The sequence below is a fragment of the Ambystoma mexicanum genome, chromosome 6q (genome assembly GCF_040938575.1).
Source record: "Ambystoma mexicanum isolate Mex_15411 chromosome 6q, UKY_AmexF1_1, whole genome shotgun sequence".
Taxonomy (NCBI): domain Eukaryota; kingdom Metazoa; phylum Chordata; class Amphibia; order Caudata; family Ambystomatidae; genus Ambystoma; species Ambystoma mexicanum.
The window spans coordinates 814,330,726-814,353,058 of NC_090937.1; the positions used below are offsets into that span (position 1 = coordinate 814,330,726).

General features: G+C 43.3%; 1 protein-coding gene across 1 annotated transcript in view; it reads left to right on the plus strand.

Moving 5' to 3' along the window:
• Nucleotides 1-22,333, plus strand: part of RXFP1 (relaxin family peptide receptor 1) — a 1,623,004-nt gene that overhangs the window by 431,719 nt on the left and 1,168,952 nt on the right.

Below are 22,333 nucleotides of genomic sequence, written 5' to 3' on the forward strand. Positions count from 1 at the left end.
AAGTTCCTTAAAGGAACACATACATAACAGACCTGGCTGGTAGCTCCTGATTTTAGCCAAACAATTAGATAATACATTTAACTGAAAGAAGGAAGGGAGTTCAGTTGCCCCTGATCCACCTCCAGTAAATACCCTCCCTCCCAATACCTTTGAACTCTGGATTGTTGAGATGGACTGTGAAGATACTTACAACAGTTTCGAGGATGCTTAAACAACTTTTTACGGAGCATCTAGTTTGGCTTCTGTTGAGTCGTTCTGTGGTTTACATGAATGCTTCCTCAGGGTACACATGAATTTCATCACGCAAAGGTGAATTGTCAACCATTTTGCTGTCATTGCAGAGCCGCTAGCCATGATCCCTCGGTAGAGAGCGATCCTAGCTAGAAAGCAGCAGAGCGCCATTGCATTAGACAGTGTATGGTCTGTAACTAAGTTGATTCTTGAACCCTTGGACTCCCTGGACAGTGGCATTAACCCCTGACTACCCAAAAACACACTCATACTCGCCATCCACCCTTAGTCACCATCTCAGGACCAAACCCATGATCTGTGCTCACACTGCAGGCTCCAGAACTCAGTACATACGCAATCTCCACTGTCCGGCACCTTTGTAGTTATTCAGGAACCCCTTTTGAAATGCATGCACTGAATCAATTATGACGGACTCGGGACCCATGCCCATGTGGATAACATCTTCTGTATTCCTTTCTCTCGATCATAACTTAACTCTTCTCCATCCATTCACGTTGCATCCTGTATCTTGAACCAAAGAAACGCCCTCCTTATAAAATAACATGATCAGGCTATAACACACTACAACTTCCCCCCAAATTAAAAAGTTAGGGTTAACTCTTTTTTTACTCTCCATCGAACAGGTGTGTGTCTTTTTCTACTGGGCCGTCCCACTACTGGTGGTGGTGATATCTCATTCTCAGAAGCTTCTACCTCTATTGTATATTCTGTGTCAGATTACTCAATGTCCCCTGAATAATATAGTACAGTCTCATAAGCATCCAACTATGCAGATTCTGAGGATGACCTCTCACGTAGTGCTTCATGGCATTTTTTGAAATTATGAGAATTTGGAGGAATGTCTTTTGTGCCATTCTGTGCAGTTATTAATTTGCCCTTGGCTTTTGCGATAATGAGGGTCAGGATGAAAATGAGTCAGCGCCTTGTGAGTTGTCCATTGTTTCACTAAAACAGCGTCACTAACGTCAGCAAGGATTTCACTGCTCTTCATCATTTGTCTGCATTACGTTATATTTCTGCTTTAGTGTCTTGTTCTCAAATCGCCATCGCCTCTGAAGGTGTTTTCTTTGGCTACATGAGATGAGGTATCCTTGTTCTTATTGTTCCCCCGAACATGATTTCAGGTGGCCATTTTCCAGTGGTGCTGTGAGCACTAATTTAGTAGTCCCTTAACAGCTGGCATGCCATTCGTTCAAGCAGTTGATTGGGGAGGTGTGATAATTGTAGCATTCTTTTGATGTTGGCCATGAATCGCTCAACAGTGCCATTTGCTTGAGGCCACTTTGCTGTGACAAGTCTGTGTTACAATCCAAGATACTCAGTGAACGTTTTAAAGTCTTAGCTGTTAAAAGCTTAACTATTTTTGGTATTCCATATGCTTTACATATTTTGTCAATTTTAGGTATAACTGTAGAAGCCTCTGTGGATGTGAGAATGTGTGTTTCTGGGTATCTAGAATATTCATCCATTATTATTCCGATGTATAAACCGTTATTAAAAGGTCCAAAAAAGTTGATTGCTACTTCCTTCCATACACCCTGGGGTAAAGGAGCCATGAACAATAGTTGTGGCTTGTCACTTTGTGCATTTTTTAGAGTGCTGTCTACTAATGTATCCATTTTTCAAAAGCCATGCCTTCTGAAGAAGTAATCACTTGGTTGATACTATGACGATATGTCCCTCATGAGCCCAGGCCTAAAACCTGTTGACGTAAGGATGCCAGGATAACAATCTTGCCTTCTTTTAGTAGGATGTTGTTGGTCATTGGTGTGCTTCCATTTATCAGTTATGAAGTCTCTGATAATGCTCAAGAAAGTATACTGGCTAGATTCCTTTTGTATGTCCTGCAAATTTACACCTAAAGGTCTAGCATCATGTATAACATAGTTAATGTTATGGTTATGGATGGTTTAACCTGAAATGATTGCGTTAGGTGACGAGATAGAAAATCTCCCGGATTGTCCTCTTTTCCTGGACAAATGATATAGAAATCCAAGTCTTGCAGACACAAATCCCATCTGGCGATTTGTGGAGGCATCCCTGCTTTTGGGTTTCTATAAGTAGTTAGCAACTGTAGATGGTCTGTAGCAAGTGTGAATGCTTTACCATGCAAGAGTAGATGGAAATGCTCACATGCCCACACTACTGCTAAGATCTCTTTTGCAGCCTGAGTGTAGGCATTTTCCATGTTTGTCAAACTCCGTCTTGCATACTATACAATATGTCTTTTTGTCGGCTGAGTATCATCATATTGCGCTTGTATCGCACCTAGACCTACTTGCCAGGCATCTACAGAAAGTTCAGGGAACCTATGTGAATCAAAATAGGACATGCATGTTGCAGACGTGATACTTTGATGTATGAATTCAAATGCCAACTGGCAATCAGGCGTGGCCCTGTTTCCTGAGCACCCTCAATGAGGCACTAATTGTCATGAAAGCTTGGATGTATCAGTTACATTAGCTGGCCAAGCCCAGGAAAGACCGTAGTGCAGAAAGAGTGTGTGTTCTCGGGTTGGCATTAAGAACAGATATATTTTCTCAATCCGGTTCTATGCCATGTTCTGAAAGAATGTGGCAGAAGAATGTCAATGTATGTTTGCCCAGGATAATTTGATAATTTAATCCTTTGAATAATGATAATTCGCAATTATCCTTGTTCAAAGTAAGGCATTTCTAGTGCCATGCAAATGCAATGCAAGGTTTCATCTTTTAATTATTTTTTATTTTATTGTTTAAAGTGCAGACCTAGATCGAGGGCAGCGCAGCACTGTACAGAGTGTGGGTAGCCAGCATTTGAACTGGGGTCTTCTAACAGTAGTGCAGTACTGTTAGTTAAGCTCTGTGCCTCAGTATGTGCATCCATTGGAATTGTTCCTTGCTCAGGTGTTGTTGAAAAAGCCATGTCTTGAGAGATTTGGGAAATTGAAGAATTGTAGGGGCATTCTGAGCCACCACTAGGATCGAGTTCTACATGATGGCTGCATGACAAGAGAAGGATTGTTTGTCGGTCCTCTCTTTGTGGACGAGTTGTGATTCAAGCCGGTTGGTCGAATGGCTGCATGAGGAGCATATGCCACCAGATATGTGGAACCTAGCCACCAGGTGCACTGGTGTGCTACTTGTGACTGCTTTGTAGATGATACACTCAGTGTTCAACATTATACTGGCATTTTCTGTGCACCCATAGTAAGACGTGCTGCAACATGGTGAGCTGCTTTCAGGGGACCCAATTGAGCAGACGGGAGCCCTGTCTGGTGAGCATTTCACACATCCATGTGCATGACCACAGGAGGCTGCACTACGGTCATGAAGTCTGGAAGCAGAATGAAGGATTTTGTAGTGACGGGGAAGGGAAGCCCCGAATGTGAAAACAAGATTTCTGGTTCGAGGGAAATCCCCATGCCCAAGAAACAGAAAAGTCCAGAAATGTGACAAAACCACGGCTTTATTAACGAGATCTCATAAAACAGGGACAGTAATGAAGCACACACCCAATAGTGGTCCTTTAGGACCACCGTGCCAACCTTCATGGCAGGTATTTTCAATGTTTGCTTGCATCCCTTGTTCGCCCCAACCTTTACTGGACTATCATTCTGGAAGCACAGTGAGGCATTCTTAAGTGGTGTTATTGGCAGAGAGGCAGCTTTGTTTTTGGCCCACGTGAGCAGCCTAGCACTCGCCGCCCATTCCTTGAGGCATCTGTCGTTCTCTTTCTGTACCACTTCCACTGGAACTGTCAGGAGTGCCTGTGTTTTTAATCCCATCAGTCCTTCTACCCATTCTTCTCCTGTGAATACGTGTCCATACAGCAACAGTTGAGGGTTGAGGTCTCTCCCAGCACCCTGGCATTCCCCTTAATTCCCTTTTCCCTGTTTTTGAGCACTGCAACTCTGTTGTGTTACTATTCTAATTTCCCCTTGGGTTGGGCCATCCAGTATATAATGTATCATTGTACCTGAGCTCCAATACTCTTCTATCATAGTTTGAGCCTGTATATAGCTATCCTCATAGGAGAATGTGTTTTGTGACATCCATCGCAGTGAGGCCCATTTCCCTTGAAAGTGACACCTTGTGATGCAGAGTGCTAAGTGCATAAGGAATTATGCTCTAGCTGCTGGAACTTCTGTTGCTACAAATGTCCTGGAGGCACTCATGGCATAGGGGATGAGAGAGCACACGTAACAGCTGTCACTCAACATATCTCTCCCCACTTTGGTCATGTGCTGGTACCACATGTTATTGGTGATGTGGGCGAATTGGCCGTATAAGCACTTGCATGTTCAAAATTATTGTTAGCACTTTGCTTGAGCCTCTTTACTTCTTGGGCTGTGCTGGTGACCATCACTGATGGTACGGGTGTTGTCTTGGCATATGCTTGGGCATGTGTATAATATAATGTAGCTCTCTGTAGTGTTAAGATGGTAAATAGTTATAGACAGCAGAATGCAAAGTATATCAATGCAATAGCTCTCGCAGCACTGTCCATTTGTTGCATGTATGTATGCCCTTGGCGTTGTCCCTGAGCTCAGAATTGGTGCTTGGCAAAATTCACAACCTTTGGTACTATCATCGTTATAAGTGCCAGCTTTTCTAGTAAAATAATTGTACTTATATGGCAATGAAGCGTCTCTCAAAAATGAACTGAACTTTAGGATTACTAAGCACTGCGATGATAGTCACGTCACCCCTCTTAAGTATCGAATAGCTGTTTGTGACGTAGATAAGAAACGAATGAACAAAGAGTTTTACTGGCAACATTCAATCCTTGTCCCTGTATATTTAAAAGTGCTTCACGGTTATATTGTGCAAGTGCAAAATGCTTGTAGAAACTCAGTTCATGCAGGTATGCTAGTTGCTTAGTGTAAAAAGGTCAGTGTGCCTGTGGACAATGTGCCTGAACTAGTTTTCTGAATGCCGCTGAATCTTTTGCGCTTTTTCTCTCTGCGCTAGACCGTCTGCATCTTGGGCAAGGGGGTTCTAACCTCTGCAGGGCTTGATGTTTCCCAGGTAAATCCAAGCCTTCCTTCTTACCACATTCACAGCTCTCTCAGTGGCTTCCTCTACAATGAATAGACATTGAAACAAGGCTTGTGCCAGCCTCTGTTAAAGTTCGTAATAGGACTAGATCCCCCGGGTAGAGGGGAGGGGTTTGAGCAGTTACTGTGGTTCTATTGTTGTGGCGTTTTAGCCATCATCAAAGCTAGATATTCATGTATTTCATTTCCCAAGACAATTGAAGCATTCTGGGCATCGGTAATCGCCCTAGTGGGAGGTGCAAGTGTGAGGCGCATGCCTCACCCTGTCACCACCTCATGGGGAGTTAAATGGTGGTCAGAGCCAGGCTGATTGCACAATGCAAACAAGGCTAATGGTAGGCAATTAAGCCATCTTTTTTCTGAGTAATTTTCACTTTCGCTATCTTCTCTTCATGCAGTCCATTGAGTCGTTCACAGAGACCATTTGCTTGTGTGTGGTAAGCGCAGGAGAACGTATACTTAATCCCCAGTTGGATTGTGATATGCTTGAACACCTTGTTGATGAAGTGCGGCCCGTTGTCAGACCAGAGGACCTTGCACACCCCCCATCATGGGAATACCTCTCTAATGAGGAATTTTGCACACAGGTGGTATTGGGGTGGGTGCATATGCCGGCTTTGATCCACCAAGAAAATGAAGAACCAAATAACCAAATCGAAGAGGGTGGATCACACACAACAAATACCTTAATCAAGCAATGGATACATTTGACTTAATTAAGAGGACCAAGGAGGGGATAAGCCAGGTCAAGGAAGATATAAATATAGCACATTTTATTAATCACATATCAAAAAACATGAAATAATTAATTAACACACAATACATGATAAAAATACATATAAATTCACAGCTCATGTAAATACAAAGAATTAAAGTGCACGCCTCACAATAACACCCACTGCAGTTAAGGGTAAGAACAGCGTAATAAAAAGTGTATACTGCTGTTCAAAAAAGAAGAAAGAGACTACATCTAATGTAAGTCCCTAGCTAAATACCAATGATCATTCTAGATTGTTAATGCATACACAATCGAGGTATCAAATCAGTGTATACGTGAGACATTCAATCAGTTATAAATAAACATTACCAACCAACATTGGAAATGCAAAAAGTGCTGTGTAAAATTCCAAATAATCGATTCATTAACAATAAAAAAGTGTTTTTGTCAATCAAGCTTGCAATGTAGCAGATGTTAAAATGCTGCATGCAATGCTCCACACAATTTCAAACTTAATAGCCAACCACAGGTACTTGTATAGTCTCAAACAGTCTTCTAAATTGCAAGGTATCACTAAAAGGTATTAAACAGTAGTTTAGACGATCTCAAATTTGTCTAAGTTGGCCCTCTCTGAAAAGAGAGGGGTGAGTTGACAATAGTCTTCCTCAGGACTAGAAAGAAACGGTAATATATAAAAAAATTCAGCATTAATTTTCTTCCACCTGTTCGTCCATTTCATGAATCTTCTTCTGTGGACATTTGCGATCCTTATGTTGTACCCATGTCTAATTCTACGCTAGAACAAACAGAACCACTAAGAATAAAAGATAAAAAAAGAGGAAGATGTTAAAATACATTATTAAAAAACCTTGACCTGGCCTAGCAACCCCACGGTATCCCAGTTCAAATTATCATAGTATGGTTCCCAAGGAAATCCAAATAAAAAATGAGATGCTCAAAAAAGTCACCTTATATGGTCCACAATTGCGTAGTAGGTGAAGATCACTCCTCTATCCAAATAGGAAAAGTCATAGATACTCAAATGAGTCATTCTATGGAGACATATAAAAGGGAAAAGAGAATGTAAATAAATTAAGGTCTCACTTATATCCCTATGGAGAGTAAGACCATAGCCAGGACATTCAACCAGCAAAGACACATAGCTATGTTCCAAACCTTCATAATTGATAGAAAATGGCTCCTTCTCAGTCCTGAACAGGGAAAAGAAAGCACTGGGCCCAAAGCCTGAAATTTCACAATTGGAAATGGTCCCATGCATCTGTGCAAAGCATCTTACTCATTCGTGTAGACTCCCGCTCTAAAAAAGAAAACAAAGCGGAATACGACAGAGTACGTAGTTAGCCAAGATAATCACATAAATAGAGCAGTATAGTCAGTGCAATCTAAACTCTATAAGTTCTGGTAACCTGACCTAGCTCTCTGGTTGGTGACCCAATAGTACAAGTGAACATTTAAGTGCCCTAAGCTAATGAGAAGCGAGGGAAAGACTAGCGTGGCACAGGCAGTGATGTGTCATAACACACCCACACAGCTGAACTTCAAACAAGACACTCTACCGAGTTTACCACACTTGGAAGCAGAGATAGGCGTCACACAGTGTGTGCACGGCATCAGCGTCTGCCCAAAAATCAAATAACATAGCATGAAAACTCATGAACCGGCATACGCGAACGGCATAAACACACTCGAAGTAACAATGGACTCCATATACCTGCCTCTGCAAGCCAAATCGTGGCAAAAGGGATGATCCCAAGGTAAGGGCCCAAACAGGAAACAATTCAATGGAACGCTGCTGCCGCGTACATCTGGACAGGACGGGCAAAAGGTGGACGTGAACGCCAAAGTGAATGAATAAGGATCCCCTGCAGCCGTAAGGTGAAAGGAATATAAATCGCAAAACACATCACAGGATCAAAATAGAATGTCATGTGACAGGGGAGTGCGAGGACCATGTTAAAGGGAAAGGCGTCCTATCTTCCCTCTCTTACCAGGTCTCCTGGAGCATGCCTAAGACATCACTTGGTTCTCTACCGTAAAGTAGTTCAAAAGGAGAGAAACCGGTGGATGCCTGACAGGTCTTTCTAACTGCAAATAGGGCCTAGGGGATGATTCTATCCCAGTCCTTTCCATTCTGATCTACCAATTTTCTCAAAATCATCTTAAGGGTTTTATTGAATCTCTTGACCAGCCCGTCCATTTGCAGGTGGTAAACTGAAGTTCTCAAAGTGGAGAAGTTCCTTGACTTCACTCATCAATTTGCTCATAAAATTGGATCCCTGATCCGTTTGAATTTCCTTGGGGGAAACAAACCCTAGAAAAGAATGGTAAAAGATGTTTTAAAATCAGTTGGGTTGTATTGTTCTGCATGGAGAATGCCTCTGGATATTGGGTAGCATAATCAATGATTACAAGGACATTTTTATTACCCAATCTAGAGGTTTCCAACGGCCCAATTCTATCCATCCCAATTCGGGAGAAAGGGACTTGGATGATTAGTAAGGGGGCAGCCAGGGGAATATGAGGGGCAGCCAGGGGAATATGTGCACTGGTTTTCTGGCATATTTCACATGTCTGGATAAAGTTCTTTATGTCTGCATGGATACCAGGCTAGTTCAACTTGCCACTGATGTGAGCTTGGGTCTTAGATTGTCCTAAATGTCTGCCTGTCAAATGAGAATGTTCAATCTCTAACACGATTTTGCAATGGGTTTTGGGGATTACTAATTTACCTTTACTTAGGCCTTCTCTGGAGGTTTCCTTTCTATATAGTAATCCCTGTTTGAGGAAGAAAAAGGGGCTTCCCCTTTCTTGTCCTTCTCCCTCAGGAATCACCCGTAAGAAAGCCTCTGCAAGTGCTGGATCATTTCGTTGAGCGAAGGCTAAATCGGGAAGCATTGTAGTTTCATCTTTACTTTTTGCCTCAATGGTGGGTGGTTCATCAGCCTCTACAAAGCCTAAGCAACCAGTTTCAGTTTCTTCCGGTTCATTTCCTTTCTTAAAATGAGGAAATAAAGCTTTCTCAAAAAATTCCCTGTTCAATTTTGTCCCCATAATGTATTGCAAATGGAGTTTTGCCATGATTCTGTAGGAGAATCTTCACATCTCCCCGGAAGTCAGGATCTATGACGCCTGCTACGACATCCAGAACAAACTTCCAGACTGAGCCAGATTTTGGGGCTAGTCTTATATAACATCCCTCAAGGGATATTAGGACTAAATCTGTGGTAACCATCCCTATTTTCCCTGGAGGGATAGTAGTGTCTCTGATACTACAGATGTCAAACCCTATGGATTATTTTGTGGTAGTGGTGGTATCTGATGCGCAGTTCAAGGGTGTTTATTGAACTTCAAATGGGTTGGTTGAATGCCTATCTAAACCGAAATCAAAGGATGGGAGCAAGCTACGACCATCAAATAATTATAACGCAGTCCTAGTCAAGTCTCAGTCAAATAAAAGGGCCTATACTAATAAACATATTACCAATCTTTATTCCTAAATACAAAAGGGTGTGGGACAATGGTGTACACAAAAAATAAAGTGTTCAAGATATAATATATCAGGACTGTTGAGCCCTTGGCTTTCCTTCCCCAGGTTTTAAGCATGGGGCAAGGCGGAACGTTCGAGCTTTGAACACACTGTGTCTTCTCGGCCATGAGGACACAGTTCAAAGCACAGACATCAGGTATTTTGCCAAAGCCTCTTTTCCAATAACAGTCTCTTACTGCAGAAGTTGTGTCGTAACAAACAAAGTCTCAAAGTTCCATTCCTATCAGGATTTTTACATGCTCACGTACTCGCTTTCAATGTTCATTGTGGGTTTCCCTCTTCAGGCTGAGACCTCCTTTTATCACAGTGTTCATGCTTGGTCTCCCTCATTCGGGCTCAGACCACAGACCTCTCTCATTCAGGCTCGGATCCTATTGATATCTCAATGTTTAAATTTGGTCTCCCTCGTTCGGGCGCAGACCATGGCCCTCCCTTGTTCGGGCTCGAATCCTCCTCGATTCACTTCACATGATTTTCATCAATCTTCTATTTTCATTTCTCATGGCGGGAGACCTTACAGCTGCCCTCGATTGAGCACATTCATGCTGTCAGACCACTCTGTCAATGGTACTGCATCTTGCCTTCTTAAGTTCAACATTCATCAACAGTTTAGCTCTACTCGCGTTTTTCATCACACGGGTTCAACAATGTTTGTTCTAGCGCTCGTTATACAATGTGGCCGCTTGCAACCTTGACTTCAAGACAGACAGGTCTTGCATCGGTCTCCCCAACTCACCGGCTGTGTTGATCTCTCTGGCGCTTCTTTGTTCTTGGTGCCAAGGACGATACGACCGGGGCTGCTCCTCCCCACCTTGGTTAGTTACGTGGGAGGGACTTTGTTATCTTTGACACACAGTGCAGGATTCTTCAGTCTGGTTTCCTGGCCTTACGCTTTCTCCCTTGAAGGTTTCTTGAAAGTAACAGCATCTGGCCGAAGAGGTCAAGAGTATTTTCCTTCTTACGAACCCTGCTGGGTTTTCCGCCTTTCTCCCCTCGTTCAACTGCTGACTCGAAACTGCTGTTCCTTCATGTGCTTTGCCTCGCTCAGAGTGTGCTCTCATGCTCTGTCTTTTACCCGCGTGTGGAAGTTTAATGGAAGTCAGGTGTGAGTGATTGTCAGTAATTGCCTGACTTCGCCTGACCATAGTAGCGGGACATGTCAGGTACACTGCTCGGGTGTGAGTCTGTTTTCTCCCAGACCGGACTGTCAGTGTAAAAGTGCTAGAGAAGGGAAAGAGGTTGGGGGTAAGGTTCCCACATACCCTACCTGGTAGGATGCGGTAAGGGTGTTACAGGGGGAGTGATGCTGTGTCCCTCCATCTGTCCTCCCACTCCCTGAAGACCCCTCGCCCAGGTGATCCTCCCGTACTGGTCCACCGCCAGGGTCTGGATCCAAAGGCCATGGCTGTGACATGGCGACCTGAGAGAGAGATCTGCCAGGACTAGCCGGTGAGACACCTTCTGGTTTCTCACCCTCTCCACTTGTCATCAATTACCCTTCCATTGAATACTTCAACAATTTTTTCTGCACTAACTTCGCTTCCTCTTGTTTCCTTTCCTCGCATTTCTTTCTCGCGTTCCCTTGCATTACCTGACAATAATGTACCATAGTCAATTGGATTTATGACCATGGCTTCGCCTCCATCTCCACTCATTTCTTTAATTGCTTGTGTACTTGTTCTGGTAGTCCCTTACTTAATATGTGGTAAAACAGACCCACTGTTTTGTCCCACGGTTCATGAGTCTCAAGACACCAGCAGTCTTTTATTTCCTGAATATATTGAATACAGCTGCCATACAATTGGTGAAAGGTTCTCCATCATGCACAGTATTTTACCCTGCTTGTTTCCAAACATTGTTCGTTCTTTCCCCAAGAATGGCAGAGAGCGAGCTCTTCATATTGCCCACTGCTAATGTCGTCTCTTCTGTCAGCCTTTCTATCTCATAAATCATTTTTCCACCCCGCAGTCAACAATGGCAATTTACATCTCAGGTTATCCTTGTCCATTTGTTGCCATTGTATATATTGTGGTCGTTCTCCACCATTTTCTAACAGTAGGAATTGTATCAGTCCCACACTTTTCTCAGGTTTCTGTAAATATTTACCCCACTAAGCAACCCCAGTCTACCTTAGGTTGTGTGGAGTAACTTGTCATTTATGATGTCATAACCCTTTATAAACTGTGGACAAGCCTGTAACCAGCTGGATATCTTGAGATGGATTCGCTGAAGCCCTCAGAGACAGTAATTTCCACAATGTGCCACTCCGCCTTCTCGTCTGCTGGGCGTCCCACTAGGAGCAGGCAGAAATTTCACCAAGGTATAACGCTCACCTGGTATCCACGGGGACGTCACTCAGCCTGTTCTGACCTCTTACGACCTCAAACCCTTCCCTGGAGGCTATTCGACTGGAGACTGGGCCTGAAACACAGGATTGGTAGAGTTTAACTCCCTATTGTCTCTGTGTGCTTGAACCCCTTCTTCCCCGGGGTCCAATCCTTCCCTTTGATCCACAGCTCACTTTGTTTTCTTGGATAGGGTGTTCTCCATCCTGCTTTCAGCGCAGGGGCGCGTTGATTGATGCGGCTCGTTGCTGCCTAGTTACTTCACTGGCAAGAGTCTGACAGGTAAGTATAATGAGTCTTTTGAACAGTTCTCTAACTTCGTTCCTTTCCTTCCTTAGATGATGGCTGGCATCCGGGGATGGCGGCGTGCTGCTGAGATGAGTAGCGCTGAAGGTGAGTGAGAGCGCGATGCGCGATGCACCCCTTTCGTATTTGCATTGAACAGAGTTCTTTTTCTGTATCTTTTAGGTGCCACGAAGTTTTCAGCGTGGATGCCGGTTATGAAGAACAAATGCGGTGGGTAAGCGCAGTATGCGGCGCCTCTAGATGTTTCCACGCTAACCTGGAGTGTCTTTTCCCTCTTGCAGATGGATGAGAAGTTCCGGAGACAGAGTTCCCCCCAGAGCGGCTGGGATTCAGGTAAGCGTTTGAAGCTCGTACAGTATTTAAAAATAAGCAAAGATTTGCAGAATGCTTACTAATGCCTTTTTTTCTGTTCTTTTCCCTTTTTCTTAGGAAGCGGCGTGCCGGGATGGGAATGACACTGCCGAAGATGCCCGCAGAACAGGAGCGATGAATGATGGGCAGAAGCGCTGAAAGGTAAGGCTGTTCCTAACGGTGTTCTTGCAGGAGCAGAGCGCAGGAGAAAGATGCAGGCCTACTGGAGACCGATCCGAACACGGTGAGTGTCATGCTGCAGGTGCAGAAAACGCAAAGCATGTTTCTCAGCATGGGTGTGGCTTAAATAGTCTCTGGGTATCCCAGCTGTCTCTGGGCTGAACCACACCCAAAAGACTAGACCGCACATGCAGTTCTGGGAACCAAAATATGTGTGGGCATCCATCTTGTCCCCATCAATGTACTACAAGTCCAATCCCCAATGTTATCCTATGGGAGTGAGTGAGTCTGGTGCCACAAGCGCCAAGTCTAACTCCAAGTGGGTTTTTGGAGGGATGGAGAGGCCCTTGAGGGCCATGTAGGTGATCGTGGCCTGGCTCCAGCCTGAGATCTTGGAGGACTGGGGACATGAGGGGCAGAAATCATGACACAAGGGTATTCCTAACGACCGTCTCAGTTCACGCATGATTAATAATCCGGTCCTCGTGGGTCGGGACACATACCTTAAGGTCGCAGCAGGAGAAAAACGGTCTATGTCGCTCGGTATATTGGTGAACCGTCCTCTGCTACCACTTGCAGTGGAGGGGTGGGGAAGCCCCCAGTGTAAAAGCAAGAGATCTAGTTTGGGGGAAATCCCCACACCCAAGAAATTGGAAAGTCCAGAAATGTGACAAAATCTCTGCTCTATTAACAAGATCTCGTAAAACAGGGACAGAAATGAACATCTCAAGATTTCCAATGCTCTCAGCTGGGTTGGTTACAGGGTTGTCAACAGTTTATAAAGGGTTATAATGTCAGAATTACTCCACAAAACCTAAGGTAGACTGGGGTTGGTTAGTGGGGTAAGCCTCATATAGCATCCATAAAGAGTTAGTGTTCTGATTGGTTACACATTATCTGGTGGCTCCACCTGGGACCACCTCCTAAATGTTACAAATAGAAGCATGCCAGATTAGTACATAATAACTGGTCGATGCAACAAAGTGTGAATTGGTGCAGGAGGTGAGTAGGGATTGGTCAGTGAGGGTCTTCTCGGCCTCGGTGCCTTGGAAGGTTACCAACCCATCCGCAGCAATTGAAGGTGCAAAGAACAGCCCCAAACGTGCTGTCTGTAAGAATAAGGTTACCATCTCTGATCCTCTAGGCTTTGAGTAAGGACATTTAGCTTTCAACTTAATATTACTTCGTATTCTCTGTCCTAAGATTTATGGGAACAACGGTCTCTGTCTAGCTCGAATGAATAGGCTTTGTCCCTCAGTCTTGAGTCATGTGTGTAGAGACCACAGGCTTAATTTTCCTGCTCAACATTTACGAGGATGTGTAGTCTTCATACATGTAGGTGTCTTACCGTCCCTGTCCTCTGGAGACTTGATCGAGCGACCTTCCTTTCACGTTCAGTCTGATTTGTCGAATCTCTGTCCTTCCAGCAAATGTGTTTCCTTATTAATCTAAGAGGACTGTTTCTTATGGCTGCCCTTGTCTGTACCTTTGGGTGCTGATGTGAAACTCTACCTCCCTCAATGTCCCTGGCAGAAATATGTACACCAGCTGCATGAGCAGTCTGTTCTCCGCTTTTCAGATAAATCAGCAAGTCAGGCCTCTCCCTCCATTCTCGAGCCTTCCCAGTGCTTTCCATCCACTTCAATGTGGCCACATCTTCAATCTTGAGTTTCATGGCTACTTATGTAAACTACGTTCTATATTGTGCAAGCCTCATGTTTATTCTCGTGTGTCTTTCATTCCAGCATAGCAAAAGAGTATATGTCCTATATCCTACTGGGTTAAAGCATGTTATTCGTGTCTGTATGCGATGTGGCCTGTTGTCTGCGTACCTTCATGATGGATGAGTATATGCTTTGTGTCTTTGTCTTGGTCCTAGCTGTGAAGTCATTGGCTCCCTGCACGGTCACAGTCAGTCTAATTGCTTCATCGTCTGCAAGTTTATCTCATGTGCGACATCATCAGGGTAGGGTATGTATGCTTGTCTGTGTGAATAGCATCTGCCGTACAGTGGTGATGGGGAGGAGGAGGCCAGGAACAATGTACACCTTTCGTTTCTGTAATGTTGAGACGAGGGAGAGACCGCACAACGAGGGCCCCAATCATCTGCCTCTCTTCAGTTTGATTTTTCAAAGGGCAGAGATTCAGAGCCAGTCTGTTTGGGCCTTCTTTGCTATGTGTTTCTGGAAGGACCGGCTGCTGTCAATGGTGAAGCATAAGGATTTTGCTGAGTCAGAGAGTTCTGGATCAAATCTTTATTGGGGCACAGAATCATTGAGCCATTGTTGAACAAGTTGTTTTGAGGAGGCGGACCGATGAGGACAAATTCAGTCTTGAATGGGTTTAGTTTGAGATAGGCAGTCGATATCCAGGGCTGGATGATGGCTAGGTAATCACGTAGGCCAATGATGTCCTGCGCGCCACTATTTACTCTCATGTACAACTGAGTGTCGTCTGCATATCTGTAAATGGCTAAATTGAGGAGAATGCCCAGAGGCACCATGTAAATGTTAAAAGGCATTGGTGAGAGGATGGAGCCTTGGTGGACTTTGCAGGAGACTTGGAGTCGGTTAGAATGCAACAAGTTCATCTGGACGGCCTGGTGTCTGCCTGAGAGGTAGATGGCAAACCAATTCATCATGTTGTTCTTGTGTTATGCTGAATATCAATATGTCATTATTATAGGTTATTCAGTTTGGAATGTGGAAACACCAAGACAAAGGTGCAATTATCTGTGTAGTCCGTGGTGCATTGCAATCATTATATATCAAGATTCTGGTGCCAGTTCCAATTTATGGTATCCCTCATTGAGATACAATTTGAAGAAGGCTGTAGCTTCATTTAAAAGGTGAATAATGTATTCTTGTATTCTTTTATGCCCTTGATCTTTTCAACTGTCTGTGTTCCCTGCTGCTGTTGGCTTCTGTCACACCTCTCCATGGCATTGAGTGCAGGTCCTCTTTTTCCGCCTTGCCAGTGCCCTTTTTGGAATGTTGCTCCAAGCATGACGATGCTAGGCCGGTACACAATTCCAAATGGAGTTACTGCCAACAATCCTCAGTGACAGAATCTTTTCTACCTCCTGCCAACATCGTGAAAGGGGAGATCAGCCAAAGCTCATGCAACACCTGCAATAGTGTACAATCACTCACACACAACTTTTAAATCATGTGACCCCTCTCACATGCTGAAGCCCTCTTTTGGGTGATGAAACACCTACCTAATGCCAATGCTACCTTTCAAATGGCGTGGCACATTTCTCATGACAATGGGTGCATTACAAATGGTATGCCACTTAGTCTGTATATTGATCCACTATCTTGACTGGGGTAAACAGTAGATTGGAAATCCAGTGCTTACAATAGCATCCCCATGAATGCCAGTATTCCTCTTTAACTAGATACGTTACCTGTGTTCAGTGCCTGCTACCATCAGGGGAGGACCAGATCAAGGCCAAAAATGATATCCATTGTCTAGTAAGACCCTGTATTTTGTGTTCTACAGTATTTACAAATTTACTGTACCCAACGAATGCACGCACTGTACAATTTAGGCATGTCCTCCAGTGAAAGCAGAAGACAAGACCAGATGACAGGCTTCTTTCAGTCTTTGATCATATCAAGCCACAAGATCATATATTACTAAAGTGTGTTAAATTGCAAACCAATGGAAAGCATCATACATCATGAGGCCATACATGCACTAAATAAAGTGCACACTAAAGCATAAAACGCATGCATATATGAGACACGTTATGAAAGATCCCAAATCTGCCTCAAATATTCACAAGAGATAATAAATAATATTAAAAGAGCGTTCACACAGTGTTAAATGCACATGTTCCATATGGTAAAAAAAGATAAATGCAGGGAGACCACCAGGGAGCGCAGGCCTAATGGCGGCTTGTAAGTGGAGATGCTGGTTATCCATGGGGAATATCGAGATTCTCCACCTCAGGCAGAAGAGCCGTCTGTGCCTAACCTTGGTGGCAGGTGCCCCCCTCTGATCTTGGCCAGAGAGGTGTAGGTGTGAGCCTGGTGGAGGGCTCAAGGGGAGAGCAAAGGCCAGAACAGAAAGCGCCCTCCTCCCTCGGGGTACATGAGCGTGTGATGCATCTGTGGCTATGGCACTGGTAGGCCTTTTCAGCAGTGAATAGAAGACACGCCAGGTGCCCTGGGCTTTCTGCATCCTGCGGCAGCAGCAGCTGGGTTTCGGCAATTAAGGATCCATCCCGACAGAGGATTGTAGCTCAGGCAGTGGGTGGACCTAACTGCTGGTGCACACGACCCCGACACATATGTGTTCTGTGGTACAGACAGGCATGAAGTACCGAACTTGGACAGAAGGCCCTCCAGGGAAGTGGTGGCCCCTGGCAAGGGGCGAGTGCGGGCGATAGCCAGAAGGCAGGCAGCCCTGACTGCAGGTAAGCCCACGGGCTGGAACAGGACTGCAGTGCCTATGCAGGGGAGTGTTAGGCAAAGGAGAAGGCTACTTGAGAGTCCTGTGGAGTCCCAGTACGGTGGAGGCTGTTGGGGGCCGTGGGCCATGTAGGTCATAATGAAACGAGGGAGGAGATCCTGAGTGCAGGAGGAAAAAGACACCTGTGGCAATGGCCCAGGATTACAATATAGCCTCTGTGAGGGGACAGAAGGTGAAGCCCAGAAGTTCTGGCAGGGGGTGAAGTGCATGGTCCGGGCACCCTGGAGAAAAGGGCCTGGTGGTTATCTGGGAATAACTGTAATCCCTTACCCCGTCTGACCCACACCAAACTGAGTGAGAATGTAGGAAGCCGGGCAGATCTCTTCAAACACACGGTCGAGGGTATGCACTGACCATGCAAAAGACCGGGAGTGAGCACCCGGAAGATAGCAATGGCAATGAAAGAGGACATATAAAGCATCTTGCAGGAAATAAGGCCCTCAGGATGGACCTTCAGGCCTCCCTCGTCAAACTGAAGGGAAGCATATAGAAGGTAAAGGAAAAAGTACAAGCCTTGAGAACAAACACTCCTCATTTGAGGTATTGGAGGGGAGCCTGGGGGCCAGAAAGTACTGCAAAACAGAGATAAGGAAATATCTTTGAAGATGGAGGACCTTGAGAACAGGGAATTGCAGAAAAACATAGGCATTCTGGGTGTTCCTCAGACAGAAGTGGAATCCCCGAAAGAACTGGAAAGCAAAATAAACCTCATCTGAAGAGCTCTGTTTGGCGGGGAAGGGCACAAGGACATCTGGGTGTATAGAATGCACAGGCGAGGCAGACCAGTAGGCCACCCAAAGTCTGTCATTATGACATAGACAAACTGGACATTCTTGCAAAACCAGGCAGAAGGTTTCGGTGAACCTGGACGGCTCAGAGGTTCAGATATTCAAGGCATTTTCTTTTGCACAAGCCATGTTTGGTAGCCATATACGGAAAACGTGAATGTGCACACTAAAAATAAAGCACGAATGCCTAAAAAGTATCAGCTGCCAGCAGCTTGTCTTTAGGCACATATAAAAGTAATCAAAAATCCCTAGTGTAAAAAGCCAGGGTCATTCAAAAGTATCCCCAATGCACTGCATTGTAAGATGCTGTGTGCAATATTAAAAAGTTACAAAAAATGTAAAAGGTAAAAGAGAAACATAGTTTCCCTGTACTGAAAGTCTGAAGGATTGATCAGTTTCTCCATAACAAATGAGCAAAAGTCAAGGGAAGTGAAGCTGAAGGCTTTACTTCCCCTCAAAAAGTAAGAACAAGTTTAAAAACAGTGCAAATGATTGTGGGTGCATAGAAACTATGGAGGCAAAGTTGCCAAAAGTGAAATCCTTCCAAACAACAGGTCACAAGTCTATGCAGGGTGATGCAGCGTCAATCCGGTTTGATGGATGCAAAGAGCACTAGTTTGAAGTTCGAGTTAGTGCCAAAAGCAGCACCACAGGGATGTCATTTCACCAAAATGCCTGGGGTAGCGGAACTGACATCACACAGCCTTTGAACCCCGAGCACCCGTGTTTCCAGGTGCTAGCATTTCAGCCAGATATTAAAACCGAGGCACAGAAGGAGGCATGATTTGGCCACGATCGCAAATTTGGGGAATGCAATTTTCCAGATTCGACTTGGGGTCTATATGTAAAACATACATAATGCAGTATTTGTAACAGGGTAACCGAAATCTGTAATGCAGGTAACAACTAAATAATATAGTGTATGAAACATCTATAGGTCAATGGACACAGAAGTACGTGTTATCTGTGGCATTGCTGTGTTAAATATGCCAAAAAAGTACAGAACAGTGGAGGTGTGCACTGCTGTTTAGCCATGAGGAAAATGCTGCCCGAGCAAGGCCTGAAAATGAAATCATTGAACAGGATTTAGTATCAACAAAATTCCCTGGTTATAAATGTATTTATGAGTCAGCTAACACTACAATAGAAGAAACCTATTAGACTGGTCTGTGTGCACAGAGGGGAGTGCACCTGATAATTTTATCTTTGATGGAGTATAATGCCTGGGAAAGGTTCTTTCAATGTACCCAAGATCTTCCATAGTATTTATTATCCAAGCATAATTCTGGGTGCCAGAGGACTTTAAAAAAAACAACAATTAATGTAATATAATTTTAATTTTTTTATTTTATTATTTATTTGGTTTGGCTGATAAAATCAACCTTTCAAATACAACAATATACAAACAATTACAACATAAACATTTCCAATATGTGAAATTCATAATTCATAAGGCGCATATTTAAACACACTAATATGCAATTAAGATGACAATGAGGAGATAACATTAGTCAAAAAAGTACATAGATCACAATGGTTAAATACTAAGCAGATAATCATTCAATTTCATTGTCAGCATTTGGTAAAATGGTGCTTAAATATTGCGTTATTGCCACTCTGATGGCTAATTTCTTGCTTCTGAATAATTTAATCCATATTTCATTTTCATCCATTGGGGTACAACCACATAAAAGATCAGTAAAATACATGTTTCTTACTGAGATTAGAGCTGGACAGCTCACTATTAAGTGCTGCAGAGTTTCACAAGAATTCATGTTTTGACAAATCGACAATAAATTAATTCCTTGGTAGCAATGCCTCTCCTTACCAATATAGCCATTGTCGGTAGAAGATTAAACCTAAACCGTAGATATAGACGGCTAATGTGCAGCGATGGGAATTTAACCAAATAATCTGCCATTGTCCTTAATCTTTTTGGCCCGAACCACTGTTCATTAAAGTCCTTATAAGTGCAGCATTTAGCGGTGTTACATATCCAGTCATACTGGAATAACTTTAACTTGGCTCGGTCAGGGTTTGTTTGCAGTATTTCAAGAGATATGGATGCGTCAGCTAGGGCAATCAACACAGAAGTACGCCATTTAGATACAAAGAGAGTTGACGAACCCACAAGATGGTACGCAACTGTGCTTAGGATGTTATTGTTTGTCAGTTCCAATAAGCTTTTTCTGAATAAGGCACACAACGTCCACAACAATTGTGTAAATAGCGAAACCAAACCCAATTCAAAGCGAATCATGGGAAGAGGAGTACATTTCGGAAGTTTCAGAACAGACCTCCAAAATCGTGCTTCACATGCATCCCATATATTACTCTACATTGGCATTTTAGCATCAACTCCATACAGTAAAATTGGCACCACTTTTGCTTGATAAAACGCCATAATATGGCTGTTTGAAAATTTACCATACCTATACACCAATATGTTAGCCTGAGATTTCAATGTGTTCAGTTTTAAATTCAGGGAGGCAATATAGGCAGTTTCCCTAGTGGTGTTGTAGATGGTTAAACCTAAATATTTATAGTTTGTGACATTCATTAGTGCAACATTATGTAGATGCCACTTATATTGTTTACCATGGGAAGTGTTTTTGATTTTTTGACAGACCACAACTTGTGTTTTCTCTAAGTTGATGATAAGATTATTTGCTGAGGAGTAAGTGGATAGCGTGTCCAATAAGATTTGTAACCCAAACCCACTTGGGGTCTGTGACAAAAGGACTAAGTCGTCCGCATACAACATCCAAGATATACGTTGGTGGCCCAATTTTGGAGCATCACTAGTGATGTCTGCAAAAGATTCTCCAAGATCAAGGATAAACAAATGAAACAGAAAGGAAGCAAGGATACAACCTTGCTTAAGTCCTCGCCCTGTAAGAATCATCTTAGAAAGTAACCCTTCCATTGTAAGCCGGACTTGCATCGAAGTGTTGGTATGAAGTTGCTTTATGATATATATGACAGACAAAGGACACGCAAAGCAAGTTCATTTCTGATAAAGTAAATTACGATCAATTGAATCAAACGCAACCCGGAAGTCAATGAATGCTAAATATAGCGGTTGACTCCGGGCTGCACATTGAGATTTTAACATATTCAATGTTATGATGTTTGGTGCTCTTCCTAAACCTGACACAAACCCAGCTTGATAGGGGTCCCTTCTCTTTAAGCTCGATGCCTATTTATTCAAATCTCTGAGTACAATAGGTTTGAAGATTTTGCCTGGGGCATCCAACAAGGCTATGGGTCTATAACTTGCAGGATCGGATCTGTTGCCTTTTTTAAAAATTGGAAGTATGATTGAATGCCTCCATGAATCGGGTAATGCTTGCGTCTGAATAATATTTGAAAAGATGTTATATAATATTTCAGACCAGATCTCCAGATGTTGCTTTAACATGAAGTTCGAAATTCCATCAGCGCCTGGAGCTCGTGATGGACTTGCCCTGTTAATGAAAAATAAAATATCATCTTTATCAAAGATTAGAGAAAATGTTTCTGTTGATTGAGGAGTTCTTTGCGTGACGGGGCTTGAACATGGGAGATATACATTTGTGAAATGTTTCACCCATGTCTGATCTGACACATTAGTAGATTGTTAGGCAATTTGATGGCCTGCAGTTGTCTGATTGATGACTGACCACATTTGTGATGTGTTCTTTCCTGCTAACACACTCAACATATTTGAGCTATCGTTTTGAAATAAGACCGCTTTATATGTTCTTAGCCAGTTCTTATATTTTGTCCTTAATTGAGTAAGGACAATATATCTTTTATTTTGAGGCAGTCTCAAGGCTTGCTGTTTTTCAAAATGAAGAGTCCTTTTTATGGCTTCCACTTCCTTATCAAAAACATGTGTGGTTTGTCTAGAAATTACTTTTGATTTATACGTCTTATACTGAAAGAGTTGCATTAGATTATGATAAGGAGTTTGATGCCGTTGATCTGCCTTCGTGTTAGTCAAATGCATTGCATAAAAATGACTAAATATTTTCAAAGATGTTGCATTCCAGCACAATCTATTACCACCAGGATTTACTGTTATGAAATCTAAAGTATTTTGAATTACCGGAATGTCTGCTAATTCGCTTACGTTCCAGAGGCTGTTGTGGACACTCAGAGTTGTTGGATTTATTTTGAAGTCGGAAACTTCAGAAATAAATGGTTGATTCACATAAATGTAGTCAATTATCGCCGAGGTATTACCTCTGTGCCACGTTGGTTGTGGGGGTATATCGCTAGCAAATGAGCCATTTAACATTTGGAGGTTATGTGTGTCAATGAAGT